This window comes from Thalassophryne amazonica, chromosome 1 (genome assembly GCF_902500255.1).
Source record: "Thalassophryne amazonica chromosome 1, fThaAma1.1, whole genome shotgun sequence".
Classification (NCBI taxonomy): domain Eukaryota; kingdom Metazoa; phylum Chordata; class Actinopteri; order Batrachoidiformes; family Batrachoididae; genus Thalassophryne; species Thalassophryne amazonica.
In genome coordinates, this window is record NC_047103.1 from 112,413,817 (window position 1) to 112,431,229 (window position 17,413).

Genomic DNA, 17,413 nt, shown 5'->3' on the forward strand with positions numbered 1-17,413 from the left:
GACCGCAGGGGGGTGGCAACAGGAAAAACACCTCCGTTGGAAACCTTAACGGACAAGTTGGAACATGCCCAAGCTGTTAAACAATTTCTCAGTTACTCACTTGTTGAAAGCCATCAAAAGCCGCCTGAATTTTACAAATGGTTTTCAACACGGAGGTGTTTTTCCTGTCGCGGCGCACACAGATTTGCCGAGTCGTCACGGAAATGACTCAGCAAATTTGCGCGCACGTCTTTCATTACAAAATGTCCTTAAACAGTGGAATGTCCACATAAAGTCCTCATGCCGGCCTCTTCTGAATCTTCTCTGTTCTCTCACGACGTCCTGGGTGAATTAAGCCTTAAATTAGGATGTTTTCAGGTCGAAACAGGCCGACGACAGCGCCTGGAAGCGCTGCGCAATGTCCCGCTCTGTGGGAAGTCCTTACAGCGACAGAAACACCCCATAATCTCTCATCAGCCGTTAAACTTTTCACCGAAAACCAGCTAAATTTCTCAAATAGTGTCCACTCGGATATTCCTCACAGGTCCAGAAAAAATTTTGATAAAGCAACGCGCGCCGTCTCGAGCAGCGTGTGAAACAAAAGAATTCAGCCGAGAGGGCTGAACCACATCTCATTCAAGGCCTGCCCACAGGGAAATGACGTCACCGACGTGTGAAAAAACTCACGCATGCGCAAGAGGGTTCAAGCATGATTGGTGTAATCGCACGTCATTCAAATCCATATAGTTAAAAAAATAAATAAAAGTGTCGGGTTCTTATCTAATAGACCTCATATTTATTAGATGGAAATCCTGCCCATAAATGAACTGAGTTCATCCAATGAGTCATTTGTTTGATACAGTCAAAAAACTGACTCATTGGATTGGATTCCCATCTAATAAATATGTATAGTCCCAACTAAATTATATTACATTATCTTGCTTGCATGGATGTGCTTTATGGGATTGAGCCAGATACTCATTTCAGATGAGTATCGGGTACGGATAAAGCATTTTTGATGAGTATGAGCATGATACAAGTAAAACTCATCAATATCTGTGCTCGTGCTGAAGGAAAATCTTCATTGGGTAACTGACTGTCTTCACGCTGTGTGATTGGCCAGTCACACACAGCGCCCGCCCCTCCCTACACAAACACGTCTCCCTGCAGCCTCTCGCACACACACAGACAGGGACTGATCTCTCTCGTCTGATCGTCTGATCTACCTCACATTGTTCTCTCAGTACGCCTTAGATTTTCTTCAGCTTGCCTCTTTTTTAATTTGTATATTTAAAGTTCAGCCTGGGTCCCACCGAATAATGAAGCATGAATAATGAGCCACGTAGCACGTTTTCTTTGCTACGACAGGGTTTCTTCAACTATCGTGGGAGTTTCATGGCCCTGAGTGGCTCTTAGATGCATTATCTTCAGTTAACGAGGCTCTTCTCTCAAAGTGGCGCTAATTTCAAGAAGTTCAAAATTTAGCAACAACAGCGTGGCACAGTTTTTGTATGAGTTACTGCAACAGCTTAGAGGCATTTGCATGGTGCTTAAGAGTCTGCTAAAAGCCCATTATCCATGCGCCTGGCAGCTACACAGGACCTGAGAGGCTATTTTTGGAGCAGCTGCCGTCTTGCACACACAATTCCACCTGCTCTGTGTGCTGGACATTGTATAAAATAATTATTTTGTAGCGGATTAATCATTTTCTGCCAAACCTTGGATGCTGAAAACACCTTTAATCACTTCTGGAATCACAGAGGACTGCTCCATGTGGAACAGTTTAAGGTAACTATTTTTAATTTTTTTTTTTATAGCTTCATAAAACAGTTCCTAGTTGTAAACGTATGTCTGTTGTATGTTGATGTCTGTTGTATGTAAATGTATGTTGATTTAATACCTTGTTAATGGATCACATGAGCTCACGTGTGTGCGCACTGTGCACTGAGGCAGTGACTCATCATCACGCGTCAAACGAGCATTTAGGCAGAACGCCAGGTCACAAAAGACTGATTTTTCAGTCAATAGTTGGACAAACACAAAGTTAAAATTTGGGTGACTGAGTGAAAGTGGATGTGTGTTTAAAGCCGTGGAAGAAATAACTCCAGTGAAGCCGCTAAAAGCAGAGGGAGAATGCACAAAAGACCGATTTTGAAGACATAACACAAAGGTAAAAGTTGTATCAAGGTGACTTGTAAGCTGTGGAAGAAATATATATATATATATATATATATATTTATTTATTTTTGAAAATGATCCACAGGTGTATATAATAAAGCAGCCACCTCATTCTGTATGCAGAACAGCACTGCGCGCAAAAGAGCACTTTTGCAGAAATAAACGGATGAACACAAGGTTAAAAGTGGAATCATGGTGTAAAAATGACTGTGCTTAAAGCCAGGGAAAAAATAAAGCCAGCAAGCCACAGATGGAAAGGAAGCCAAGAGCACAGAGGCGGCTGTCCATGAAAGGACAACAGCAGCGTGCACGCAAAAGAGCGATTTTGCAGAAATAAATGGACAAACATAAAGTATATAGTGGGATCACAGTTTGTGTCTTTAAAGTGGGAATTACTAAGTATGCATGAACAAGAGTGTCTATTTTTGGAAGAGTGTCTATTTTTGGAAGAGTGTCTATTTTTGGACTGCATTTAAAAAATGTGACATCTTTAAATGCTGCTGTGAATCTGTGAATTGAAAACCCACACTTTAAAGGGACCAGGTGTGGGAGGGCTGGAGGTTTGGACCAAACCCATGCCTAAACGTGCGCCAACATGGCGTTATCACGGCGCTATCATGGCACTACGTGGCTTAGTGTGGCTGATGCGAGCCATTCGAGGTTCTAATGACCCGTCGGTTGTGGCTCACTAGAAGCTGCTATGTGGCACATGCAGGGTACAGAGAGGCACATAGAGGCACCTTCATAGCGGATACGTGATAGATGAAAACGTGGGTCATTCTTCGAATAATCACTGACACACCCATGCGTGGCTCCTTATTCATCCTTCATTATTTGGTGGGACCCAGGCTTTACTTGGTGAACTTGTTTCGTATCATACGCGGTGCATTTGACAAGACAGAGCTGAAAACAGCTCGTGTCGCATCGGTCACTGCCTCCACTACAGTCGGTTTTTTTTTTTAACCGTTTGTTTGCTCTTTGTTTTGTTGGTGATATAAAGTCAGTTGGAAAACTTTGCTCCTACTGAACGCAGTGCTTTTGAGAAGAATACAGTGAACAAGGCTGACATATTATTTCCCTGTTTGCCATCACTGGATGTTTGCATGAATCACCAAGTTCACACAGATCATTTAAAAATAAGCAGTCTTACAGACCACTTACACACATATAGCTGAACACACAAAGTAAACTATATTAATATTTTTATTGTATATGTCTGACACTTTCTCACTGCAGTCCATAAAAATAAATTGGTCAGTCAAACAACCTCTCTCTCTCTCCCTCTCACACAGTCACTCAGTCACACACACATGCACACACAGACACACACACACACACCTTAATCAATATATTTTAACTTTGAATGGACAAAAATGCCAAGAACGTTAGGTAGTAAAAATAAATAAATAATTGAAAAAATATCAGTTTGATCCTAAAATTAAAAAAAGAAAGTTGTGTTGAGTATGACAACTCTTGTTCATGCATACTTAGTAGTTCATAATTTCCTACTGTCACTTTTCCTAATGTCAATTCTGAGGCTGTTCTGTTATTCATTCATACACTTAAGAATATTCATGTTCTGAGTTTATAAAAAACCTTTTCTGTAAATAGTTCTCTTACTTTTGTGATCAAAAACATTGATTTGAAACTCAATTTTGAGGCTGTTCTGTAAATAGTTTTCAAATAAACAATAAATATAGCAACTTCTGATCAATTCAAATCAATTTCAGACTTAAAATAATGTACTGATTTAAGCCCCACCCATTTTTGGTTAAACTTTGCCCACTTCCTGTTTAGGCCCCGCCCATTACAAGTACACATACAGATAATTTAGATGGTGGAACAGATACAGACACAGATAGTGGTGTACTCGCTCATCCCTAGTGTTTTATTTGAGTTGGGGCTACATATATTTATTAGATGGAAATCCTGCACATAGTTGAATTGAGTTCATCCAATGAGCCATTTTTTGTGTATCAACTGGAATAAACATGAAGCAGAAGCAGCGCACACACTGAATGCACTGTGGCTGACAGTGTATGACATCACAACTATACACATGCATTTATTGACCAATACTGAACACAGGGTTACAATTGGGGGCTTGTTAAGAACCTCTAGCTTCACCATCAAGAAACAAGAGAAGAGTGGAGAAGAGAGAGAAGAGAGTCAAAGTGAGACTTAAGTGAGAAGAAGGCAAGCACCGTGCACTCCCCTCAGTGATTCTTGCAAATGTGCGCTCATTGCACAAGACTGATGAACTTGCAAGCCAACGTTTTTCACATGTATGAATATTAGACCGCTTCTGTTCTTGCTTTCACTGAAACATGACTGAGTGAGAGTGACAGTGATCCTGACATTGAACTCCTGGCTGTCTCACTGCATCCCTTTTACCTTCCTAGGGAATTCCCTCAGCTATTTTTCATTGTGGTTTATATTCACCCTAAAGCAAGTGTATCTTCAGCTGCAGAGTACATTAAAAACACGCTGGATAAACTAGACATGATATCACCTGATGCTCCTAAATTCATCATGGGAGATTTTAATCACTGTTCAATTGATAAAGCAATTAAAGGACTTCATCAGTATGTTCACTGCACCACCCATTTGGGAAAAACACTGGATAAATGTTATGGTTCAATCCTAGATGCCTACAGAGCAGACACCCTCCCCCCGCTCGGCTCTGCTGACCACAGCAGCATTCTGCTTGCTCCAGCCTACACACCTGTCATAAAAAGTACAGTCATCAGAGAGACTAGGCAGTGGACACTGGACAGCATTGACAGGTTACAAGGGTGTTTTGAAACCACAAACTGGGACACCCTCACATCCTCCTGCACCAACATCAGTGAGCAGGTTGAGGCAGTCTCGGCAACATCTGTTTCTGTGTAGACAATATTATCCCTTCAAAAAAAATCTCAATTTCCCCTAACAACAAACCCTGGGTGACCAAAGACCTTAAAAACATTCTGAATAAGAAAAAAAGAATCTTCTTTACTGGCTCTGAAGATGAGAAAAAGGAGGTCAACAGAGAGGTCAAACAAGCCATAAAATGTGCTAAACAGAAATATAAAAACAAAGTGGAGCAGAGCTTTGCAAAAGGGAACCACCTGGCAGGGCCTCAAAAATATGGCTGCAATGAACTCTTGTCTCTATGAGACACAAGCCCATCCAGGTGGAAGGTCATAGTTTCACTTCCCTCCCAAATGACCTCAACTCTTCTTCACCAGATTTGAAAAGGATAACTGCACCTAGGAGGAATCTATCTATCTGTCATCACCATCAACATATCAGAGGTTGTGAAAGCACTGAAAAAGACCAAGAAAAACACTGCTCCAGGGCCAGACAACATCTGTGGGTGGACCCTATGGCACTGTGCTGAGCAGCTAGGAGGTGTGTTCCAGCACCTGTTCCAGGGCTCCCTGACCAGCAGCACAGTCCCCATGATGTGGAAACACTCAGCAATGATTCCTATCCTGAAGAAGGGCACCACCAACGTTCTAAATGATCTCAGACCTGTGGCTCTCACCACTCTGGTCATGAAAGCTTTGGAGAGGATCATCAAAGATCACATCACCAAAGCAACTAACTCAATGATGGACCCTCTGCAATTTGCATATCAGACTGGCAGAGGTGTCGACGATGCAAAAATATTTATACTCAACACTATTCACAAGCATCTGGAGACCCCCTGCTCCTCTGCCAGACTTCTGTTTGCAGATTTTTCATCAGCATTCAATTCCATGCAGCCTCATATCCTAGCTGAAAAGCTCATCTCACATTTCCATTTGAACCATAAACTCATCTCACTCTGCAAAACAGAAATCGTCTGCTGCATGTGGCCAAGGTTTGCTCTAAAATCATTGGGCAACCTTTTCGGTCTCTCACCTCTTTATGTGATCAACTGACACTAAAAACTGTGCGCAAAATATTACATGACTCCACCCATGTGCTTTCTTCAGAGTTTAAGTGGCTCCCTTCAGGATGCAGACTTCGTTGTCCAGACTGTCAGACTCAGAGGAGAAAGACAACCTTTATCCCCAGGGTTGTCCAGCTCCTAAACACTGAACTTTAATCCCCTCATGGCTTGGAATCTGATGTTTGAAGCACATTTTAATAGCACTTTATAATCCAGCACGTATAACCTTTTTTGCTGTTGAATGTGGTTGCATGGTCTGTGTATATCGTGGATGGTTGTGTATTGTGTGTATGTTATTTATTTATTTATTTATAAAAGTCTTCCAAGCTACTGTCGTGCCTTTTTAAAATTGACCCTCGGAGATAAATAAAGTGATTTGATTGATTGATTGACTGATATTTGAATGTGCACATGGCCAAATCTGTCCACGCTGGTTTCATTCGGAAAACAATTACGCAAATAAATTATTTACTCATCGCGGATGTGCCAGATGGAGCATGAAATGTGTGGTGACATGAGAGGGGGTCTGGGGGGATTATGGTTAGTGTTTGGGGAAGGGAGACAGTTACGTAATGGTTATGGTTAGGAGAAGGGGTTAGGGTTAGTAATAGCAAATAGAAAGAAAAAAAAATGTGTCACAGAAATGCCACTCATTTTGTGATGGGAGCATGAAAAAAGCATGAGAGTGGGCTGTCCCAACCACGCTGTTAGTCAAGGTGAATGAGTCATGCATTGAACCAGGCCACCTACCCACGATGGTAGTAGTTAGATGCTTTTGCACATCACATATGATTTGAACACTGATGGAATGAAAATGTTTCCTGTTAACTAAAACATTCATGATGTGATGGCACCTTTACAGCAATATATGTGCAGTCAATAGCTCCAATTACATTAGGGAAACTGGATTGCGCTTTAATGTTGGAATGTGATGTACCTGTATGACATTCATATGATTCCGTCCCACACCTGGCATGGCTTCGGTCAAGGTTGACTGCCACTCCTGACAGATCGGGCAGCTCCTGCTGGAATGCCCCTGTTGTCAGGAAGCGCAGTGTGGTCAGCATCTGTGTAGGCAGACATCCGCCTGGCTCCTTGCTGTATTGCGCTCTGGGCCGGCCGCAGTTTGCGCGCAACTGCAGTACTGGCCTTGGTAATTGAAATCGGCTGATGAGCCAGTTATCGTCACGTCAAGTAAATCTTTGTGTTCCCTGAATACACGCTCATGTCGAATTGAACACAGACAGCCATTGTTAATGTCTTTTTTTTTTTGCATTAGTTTGCACATGATTTTATGTCCACCCATGTAATTGCAAACACGTAAGTGTCTTAATTGCTCATCAGTGTGTCTGTGATGTGCACTTCACTCTGATGACTTCTTGTTTTCACACTGTTAACAGTGTCCCAGCATCACCTTTACATGTCGGCACTGGAACAATAGCTGTAGAAACATGCATTCACCAGCCAGGATTTTTGCGTGATGCGCAGCACATTTCCACAGTGATTTCTCTTTTGATACATCCAAGTTTGTCCTTTCTGAGCAATTTATTGAAAATATCTGAGAAAATATAGCTTCCTGTGTGGTACTAACATCATCTCAGAAGTCTCCTTCTCGAGTATTTAAGTTGTGTAGAGTTTTTGTATTATCCAGTGAATATATTAGTAATTGTAGCATGTTGGTGCACGGCGTACCTTTAAGGTGAATGTGGGCGGTGCCAACGTGGCCTTTAAACCATGCAGGGTGCGCTCATAGACACATACCACCTGGAGAGGGCTTGTGGTGGCAGCGCGCTGCTCGTTCCTGTACAAATTTGTTTGGGCACGTTTGCATCAAACTCTGCGGGTTCCAGTCGTTCTCACAGGTCAGTTTTGTGCTTTTTTGCGGCTTCGGTTGACGTTGGCGTGTTGACATTGCCTGAACAAGGTGTGTGTTTCTTTCTGGTTATTGGGAGTGTGTGCTGTCAGGCACGCATTGTGGGCTTTCGTCTCTTTCCTGTGGTAAGATCGTTCACTGTCTTGCTGGCTTTGTGTGCCGTGCCACAGCTGATGGCAAATTCTTCTTTAGAGACTGAGTTGTTGTGGGCTCTCTCCACCTCCTCCTCTTGCTGTCTCTGGGTGCGTGCGCCTACACTGGCAGGTAAGAGTTCAACCACACAGGCTGAGTTAATGTAGTTATTTGTTTTAAGTATCCTCATGTCTCTTATCTAGGCACGAGGAATCACGGTGCGAGGAGTGCACATTTGAGTCACCACCTCCTATTAAAGGGCCGTTGCTTTGTCCACATTTTTATTGACCTTCAACAGCTGTGCGCATTGCTTCACAGAGAGTGCTGGAGCGGTTGGTGCACTGCACGGGACTGACTTTACCTGTTCTGGTTAATATGGTGGGGTAAGGGTTTAATTCCCTTTTGGCTGAGTTCCCTTGCTTTAATTTTATGCATGTTTTGGTTGTTCTTTTGTTGGTTTATTGCTTATGTTGTTTTGGTTTGCAGTGTTTGTTTGTATTGAATTTGTTTTGTTTTGTTTTTTTAATTTGTGCCTGAGTTGGGCCCTTGGTCAGCAATATTAATCAGGATAAAAGGTGAACAATTTAACTCGGTGCTACCTAGTGCAGCCTTTTGCAACAAAATGGTCCCAGAGCCATATCCACGAATGGCGTTGTCGAATCTTCTCTCTAAAATTGAAATTAAATTACAGTTCCTTTTTATTCAGAATAACAAACAAACAGCCCAACTCGACTCCACTTCACCACACTTGGCATTGTCGGCAGGATGGAAATGATATAGAGGTGTGATCACTTTGGTAGTATTCATGAATTGTTTTTTTTTTTTGTTTTTTTGTGACATTTGTTTTGCACCTTTAAATATTTGGTATTTTCTTGTGGATAGGCACAGTTGGACAAAGCAACGGTATTCTTTTTTAGGACCCAAAACTTGAGGTTGTAAAATTTTTAACTTTTTTTTTTCTCTCCTCCCTTGGCTTAGAGGTTGTGGTGTGTGTAGTTGCAGCGGTATGGAGGAGGAGCTCCAACAGCTCAGAGAGCAACTGTCTCAGCTTAAAGCAGAAAATGAGCAACTTATCTGGGAGGGGGACCAGACCAGCCCTAACGGAGTTATCCAAGCTCCAGGCACTCCCGCTGGCAATGCTTTTTCAAGGATTGCATCTGCGTCTGTAGAGCATGTGATTATTATGCCCCCTGACCGTAAGTGTCCTCTGTTCAATGGAAGGACTGGTATAACTTTGGATGAATGGACGGAGGACGTCCAAGCTTGTATGTGTGTGCTTCACCTTGCTACCAGGGATAAGGCGTTATTCATGTTCGATCATTTGGAAGGTGAGGCTAAGAGTGAGATAAAGTTCCATCCTATAGAGGATCGGGAGGACCCAGCTCAGATTTTGCAGATTCTTCTGGAACTGTATGGCTGTGCACAGCCATATGTCACTTTACAGCAAGCTTTTTTCTCCAGATGACAACAAGATGGAGAAACTTTACAGGAGTTTTCACTGGGTCTAATGTCGCTTATGGAGAAGGTCGAACAGAGTACTCCTGGTGGTGTGCCAAATGCCGCAGTTCTACTTTGGGATCAGTTTGTTGAGCATGTACATGACAGCACTCTGCGTCGGGAGTTAAAGTGGTTTGTCCACGGAGGTCCAACTGCTATCCTACTGCAGGTACATGCAGAGGCCTTCATGTGGGAAAGAGAGAGGCTTCATCGTGAACATAGCTTTCCCTCCCATCCATCCACGGTCTTCAATTTGAGGTTAGAGGTAATGCTCTATCTCCTCCCTTGCCAGCACCAGGGCTGAGTGAAGTCCTGGAGCTGCTTAAGAGCCAGAAAGAACAACTGAATCAGCTCACTCAGACCATGGCTTCTCTCCAGGCATCACAGCAAAGTGGTAGGCCCCTTCGTAGTAGTATCATATGGCGCAGATGTAATCAATGTTGCCACTATGCAGTGTGACAGAGACAGGGTTCCATTTCACAGCTGAGTAAACCCTTCCTCTAGGCCTTTTCAAGCTTCTGAGCCGCAGGGATACTAGCGCCCCATGGACTGGGGAGCCAAAGTTCAGGTACGGTGTTTAGGGGCTCAATGGTTGGCAATTTTTCAGGCTTAATGTCACCTGGTCCAACCATTCAGGGCAGCATGGGTGGGATAGAGGTTCCTTGCTTGTTGGACACTAGATCCATGGTGTCCACATTACGGAGTATTTTAGAGAACATTTTGAGCCTTGAGGCACAGACCATCTGCAGGCTTGTCACTGGTTGCAGTTGAGGGCCGCCAATGGGCTCGAGATTCCATATATTGGCTATCTAGAGCTGGACGTGGTTCTGTGCAATAAAGTGCTAACTCACTGTGGAATACTTGTTGTAAAGGATTCCCCTGTTGCAAAGCTGCCAGTGCCTGGTATTTTAGGAATGAATATAATTTGCCATTGCTATAGAGAGCTTTTTGGCACCCATGGTTCTTCTCTTTTTGAACTTCCAGTGGTCGCCGAGGCTCCAGGACCTGTCATGGAAGCCTTACAGAAGTGTCACGAGCTGTACGAATACCTGGTGGCACTATGAAGTTAGTTGCCAGCACTTGCACTCAGCATTTTGCTGGCCAGGCCGTTCTTTTTGAGCCACCGGAATCAGGCCTTCCAGCTGGTCTTCTCGCTTCTCCTTGTTTAGTGTGTGTTAACAGGGGTATGATCTACATCCCGGTGGTTAATGTTGGGTCGACTGATGTTTTACTGTATCCCCGCATCAACCTTGGAGCACTTAGCAGGGCTGAGGTTGTGAGTTTACCAGCGGGGGTCACGGAGGTCATCCCTGGCACAGCAACAATGGCCACCCATGTGGCCAACATGTCAAGAAACGGGGTGGATGCAGTGGATTTGTCTGCACTCAATTCTAAAGATCAGGGAGAGGCATTGATGCAAAAGTACAGTACTGTGTTCTTTGTTCACGAGGGAGACCTTGGGTGTACAAATTTGGTAACCCATGAGATTCCCTTGCTGGATGATGTGCCTGTTCGGTAGCGCTATCACCATTTTCCACCTTCGGAATATGACGCTGTGAAGGCCCATATTAATCAGCTCCTCGATGCACAGGTGATAAGGGAAAGTAGAAGTCCATATGCTTCTGCCATCATCCTGGTCCGTAAGAAGGATGGTGGTCTTCGCCTTTGCGTGGACTATCGCCTTCTTAACACTAAGACCAGGAAGGACTCCATTCCCCTGCCCCGCATCGAGGAGAGCCTTGATGCGCTGTCTGGTGCCCGCTGGTTTTCTACTATCGATCTGGCCAGCGGGTACAATCAGGTCTCTGTAGCAGAGCAGGACAAGCTGAAGACGGCCTTTTGTACACCTTTTGGCCTCTTCAAGTTCAATGCAGAGGCTGTTTGGTGACCAACAATGTCAGTCACTATTGTTATATCTTGACGATATCTCTCCCGCAACACCTGGAGAGGCTGGAACTGGTTTTGGAATGTCTTCACTGGGAGGGCTTGAAGGCCAAGCTAGAGAAGTGCTCCTTTTTCCAGCCAAAAGTTAAATATTTGGAACATGTTATTTCCCAGGAGGGTGTCTCCACCAGCCCTTCCAAGATTGAGGCAGTGGCCGAATGGAAGCGGCCTCAACATGTTACAGAGTTACCTTCCTTTCTAGGGTTTGCTAGTTATTATCGGTGGTTTGTAGAGGGTTTCGCCAAATTGGCTGCCCCGCTGCATAGGCTGGTGGCAGAAGTTGCTGGAACAAAGCACAAGAGGGGGTTTGGGAAGCCCCTGGGTGACGGTTGGACTCCCCAGTGTGAAGAGGGCTTTGAAATCTTGAAGGCTAAGTTGGTCTCAGTCCCAGTGCTTGCATATGCAGATTTCTCCAAACCTTTTATCCTGGAGACTCATGCGAGCTACAGTGGTCTTGGGGCTGTGCTGTCGCAAGAGACTGAGAGTGGCGTTAGACTGGTCGTCTATGCAAGTTGCGGCCTTCGGCCCACTGAGCGCAATATGACCAACTATAGTTCCGTGAAATTGGAACTGTTAGCGCTCAAGTGGGCCATGACTGAAAAATTCTGTGAGTACTTGCTAGGCCAGAAGTGCCAGGTGTTTACTGACTTTCAGTCCACAAAGCTCGGCGCTCTTGAGCACAGGTGGGCTGCCCAATTGGCTGAGTTCAACTTTGAAATAAAGTATAGATCTGGTCGCAGTAATGGCAATGCAGATGCATTGTCCAGGCAGTATCTTACATCTTCTGAGCTGGCTGCTAGTGCACTTCCAGGCAGCTCTGTTGCTCTGCAGGCCCACCTCTTGCCTGCCAGTCCTTGGTTAGTGCCCTACCAGGGCGGTCTCTGCCTGAAATTGGTGCTTTGCAGGTGGATGACCCTTGCCACAAGGAGATTTGGTCTTTTGGTGGAGACGGGCACGACCCTCGTTAGTAGAGTTGTGGCCTTTCCAGGCAGACATTAATTCTCCTCCAGCAGTGTGATCATTTTGTTGAATGGGAGGGAGTGCTGTACCGTCAGCTTTTACGGTCTGACGGGGGGGGAACGCCTTCAACTTCTCCTGCCAGGAGTACTCAGGGAGCAGGTCCTAGCTACTCCATCAGGAGCACAGCCACAAGGGTACCGAGAGGACCACTGAACTGGTGAGTCAATGATGCTTTTGGCCTGGGATGTTCTCTGACATTAAGCACTGGGTGCAGCAGTGTGAAAGGTGTCAAGTGTCTAACGATTCCACACCAGTGCCCCACAGTTATATAGGACATCTGTTTGCTTCCCAGCCTAATGAGATATTGGCTATTGATTTTACACTGCTGAAACTGACTCAGTGGGATTGAAAATGTTCTTGTCATGATGGATGTATTTCCTAAGTACACCATGGCTGTTCCCACTCGGGATCAATGGGCTTCTACTGTTGCCCAAGTGATCACCCAGGAGTGGTTCTATAAGTTTGGGGTGCCAAGTTGTATCCATTCAGATCAGGGACGGTGTTTTAAGGGTGCCATTCTACAGCATCTCTGTCGTTTGTATGGGTTGAGTAAGTCCCAGACCTCAACATACCTTCCTTCCAGGAATGGTTAATGTGAGCGGTTTAACTGCACCCTGCATAACCTGCTTAGGGCTCTTCCATTGTCCCGGAAACAGGACCGGGCGGCTTGTCTCCCTCAGGTGCTCTTTTCATACAACACCACGCCTCATCAGAGTACTGGGGAATTTCCTTTTTTTTTTTTTGTTTGGGCAAGAGCCCAACCTTCCTGTTGACTTTGCCCTGGGGCAGGTGCCTGTTCCCCTTCCCGGGACCGTGCAGAATTGGGTTGCTGAGCATTGTTCAAAGCTCAGGGTGGCTTTTACTGTTGCCCGTGAGAGATTGGCTGTGAATGCTGGCCATAGGAAGGAGAGGTATGACCACTGGCTTAGCGAGGCACCTTTGCAGGTTGGTCAGCTGGTCTGTCTTCGGGACCATAGCTATTCAGGACATCTGGCACCCTGGCTTGTTTCAAGTTTTGAAGATCCCCATGGGGGACAGCCCAATATACACTGTTGCGCCAATCTGACATAGTGACGAAAAGCACCTCATTTTCATCACGGCAGCACAAATTCATTCTAATTCATTCCGTGATGGTTGCACAAAATTAAAAATGAAGCGGGAGTCAGGGTGGTTATGGTTAGGGTTGGGGGAAGGAGTAGGGTTAGGTTATGGTTAAGGTTAGGGTTGGGGTAGGAGTAGTGTTAGTGAGTTTAAAAAAACCCTTCATGAAAATTTGACTCATTTCGTGATGGGAGCATGAAAAAAAAAGCGTGAGAGTGGGTTGGTCAAACCTGGTTTCCTTTTCAAGACATCTGCCTCACGGCTGGACTGCTGTATGCTGTCAAGGGTAATGACTTTTGTTTTGTTGTTGTTGTTAAATATGTAGGACTGCTTTTTTGCATTTACGCAATATCTCTAAAATCAGAAAGGTCTTGTCTCAGAGTGATGCTGAAAAACTAATTCATGCATTTATTTCCTCTAGGCTGGACTATTGTAATTCATTATTATCAGGTTGTCCTAAAAGTTCCCTAAAAAGCCTTCAGTTAATTCAAAATGCTGCAGCTAGAGTACTGACGGGGACTAGAAGGAGAGAGCATATCTCACCCATATTGGCCTCTCTTCTTTGGCTTCCTGTTAATTCTAGAACAGAATTTAAAATTCTTCTTCTTACTTATAAGGTTTTGAATAATCAGGTCCCATCTTATCTTAGGGACCTCGTAGTACCATATCACCCCAATAGAGCGCTTCGCTCTCAGACTGCAGGCTTACTTGTAGTTCCTAGGGTTTGTAAGAGTAGAATGGGAGGCAGAGCCTTCAGCTTTCAGGCTCCTCTCCTGTGGAACCAGCTCCCAACTCAGATCAGGGAGACAGACACCCTCTCTACTTTTAAGATTAGGCTTAAAACTTTCCTTTTTGCTAAAGCTTATAGTTAGGGCTGGATCAGGTGACCCTGAACCATCCCTTAGTTATGCTGCTATAGACGTAGACTGCTGGGGAGTTCCCATGATGCACTGTTTCTTTCTCTTTTTGCTCTGTATGCACCACTCTGCATTTAATCATTAGTGATCGATCTCTGCTCCCCTCCACAGCATGTCTTTTTCCTGGTTCTCTCCCTCAGCCCCAACCAGTCCCAGCAGAAGACTGCCCCTCCCTGAGCCTGGTTCTGCTGGAGGTTTCTTCCTGTTAAAAGGGAGTTTTTCCTTCCCACTGTAGCCAAGTGCTTGCTCACAGGGGGTCGTTTTGACCGTTGGGGTTTTACATAATTATTGTATGGCCTTGCCTTACAATATAAAGCACCTTGGGGCAACTGTTTGTTGTGATTTGGCGCTATATAAAAAAATTGATTGAATTGAATTGAATTGTTGTTGTTGTTGGCAGTCTGGTGGGCAGGCTCCTTCTGCCGGGGTAGAGTTAAGCTCAGCTCCTCTCAGCTGCCTCACTGCTGCAAAATATGGGGCAGACGGGAACCAACAGGGTTTATAAATGTTTTACGCCGCTACTAACTATGCAAAAAAACGTCAGCGGTCTAAAAGTTAGCGGAACTAAATTTATCAGACGCTAATTGGTTCGCTGATGGTTTTTTAAGTTAGCTGAAAAGCTAATCTGCTAACAAAAAAGTTAGTTTTGCTAATTAGCGGTTAACGGATTAGCTGAACTGTGCCCACCACTGCAATACAACCATGTGCTGTGGACATGTTGTGTGTACTCCCCCACATCAATACATTAACCCCATTTGTACAGTCTGAACTGTCGTATTCACAATGTTTGTAATTTGTTACTGGTAACTGGGAGCAATGTGACATTTGCATCTGCAGTGAGGCAAATAAGTATGTGACCACTGTCAATTCTGCAACATTTCCCACCAACAAAGAATGCAGAGGTCTGTAATTTTTATCATAGTACACTTCAACTGTGAGAGACAGAATCTAAAATAAAATTCAGAAAATCACATTGTATGATTTTTAAATTATTAATTTGCATTTTATTGCATGAAATATGTATTTGATCCAACAGAAAAACAGACTTTAATATTTGGTACCAAACCTTTGTTTGCAATTACAGAGGTCAGATATTTCCTGTAGTTTGCACACACTGCAGCAGGGATTTTGATCCATTCCTCCATACAGATCTTCTCCAGATCTTTCAGGTTTTAAGTTTCAGCTCCCTCCGAAGATTTTCTATTGAGTTCAGGGCTAAAAACTGTCTAGGCCACTCCACGACCTTGAAATGCTTCTAAAGGAGCTACTCCTTAGTTGCCTTGGCAGTGCGTTTCGATGACCCAGCCATGACCCATCTTCAGTGCTCTTACTGAGGGAAGGAGGCTATTTGCCCCATGACCCCATCCATCCTCCCTTCAATACGGTGCAGTCGTCCTGTCCCCTTTTCAGAAAAGCACCCCCAAAAAATGATGTTTCCAGCCCCATGCTTCACAGTTGGGACAGTGTTCATGGGGTTGTTCTTATCTTCCAAACATGGCGAGTGGATTTGATACCAAAAAGCTCTATTTTGTTCTCATCTGACCACATGACCTTCTCCCATGCCTCCTCTCATTTATCCAGATGGTCACTGGTGAACTTAAAATGGACCTGGACATGTGATGGCTTGAGCAGGAGGATGTAGGCTTTTAAACCATGACAGCATTGTGTGTTACTAATGTAATCTTTGTGACTATGGTCCCAGCTCTCTTCAGGTCATTGACCAGGTCCTCCTGTGTAGTTCCGAGCTTTCTGAGACTCATCCTTACCCCACGAAGTGAGATTTTACATGGAGCCACAGACAGAGGAAGATTGACAGTCATCTTGTGTTTCTTCCATTTTCGAATAATTACACGCTCAGTTGTTGCCTATTTTCCTGTAGCCCATCCCATCCTTGTGCAGGTGTACAGTTTTGTCCCTGGTGTCCTTAGACAGCTCTTTGGTCTTGGCCATGGTGGATCGGTTGGAGTATGATTGATTAAGTGTGTGGAGAGGTAACAAGTTCAAACAGGTGCAATTAATCCAGGTAAAGAGTGCAGAATAGGAGGGCTTTCTTAAAGAAAAAACTAACAGGTCTGTCAGAGCCAGAATTCTTGCTGGTTGATAGGTGACCAAATACTTATTTCATACAATAAAATGAAAATGAATTATTTAAAGATCATACATTGTGATTTTCTGTTTGTTTTTTTTTTTTAATTCTGTCTCACAGTTGAAGTGTACCTATGATAAAAAATTACAGACCTCTCAATTCCTTCTAGGTGGGAAAACCTGCAAAATCGACAGTGGATTAAATACTTAATTTAATTTAATTTATTTAATTTTTATAGCGCCAAATCACAACAAAGATACATCAAGGCACTTCACACAACCTTACCAACTCCCAGAGCAAGCACACAGGTGACAGTGGTAAGGGAAAAACTCCCTCTGATGATTTGAGGAAGAAACCTCAAGCAGACCAGACTCAAAGGGATGGATCCTCAGCCCCAACCAGTCCCAGCAGAAGACTGCCCCTCCCTGAGCCTGGTTCTGCTGGAGGTTTCTTCCTGTTAAAAGGGAGTTTTTCCTTCCCACTGTAGCCAAGTGCTTGCTCACAGGGGGTCGTTTTGACCGTTGGGGTTTTACATAATTATTGTATGGCTTTGCCTTACAATATAAAGCGCCTTGGGGCAACTGTTTGTTGTGATTTGGCGCTATATAAAAAAAAATTGATTGATTGATTGATTGATTGATCCTCTGCTTGGGCCATGTGGCAAACATGTCAAGAAACGGGGTGGATGCAGTGGATTTGTCTGCACTCAATTCTAAAGATCAGGGAGAGGCATTGTTGCAAAAGTACAGTACTGTGTTCTCTGCTCA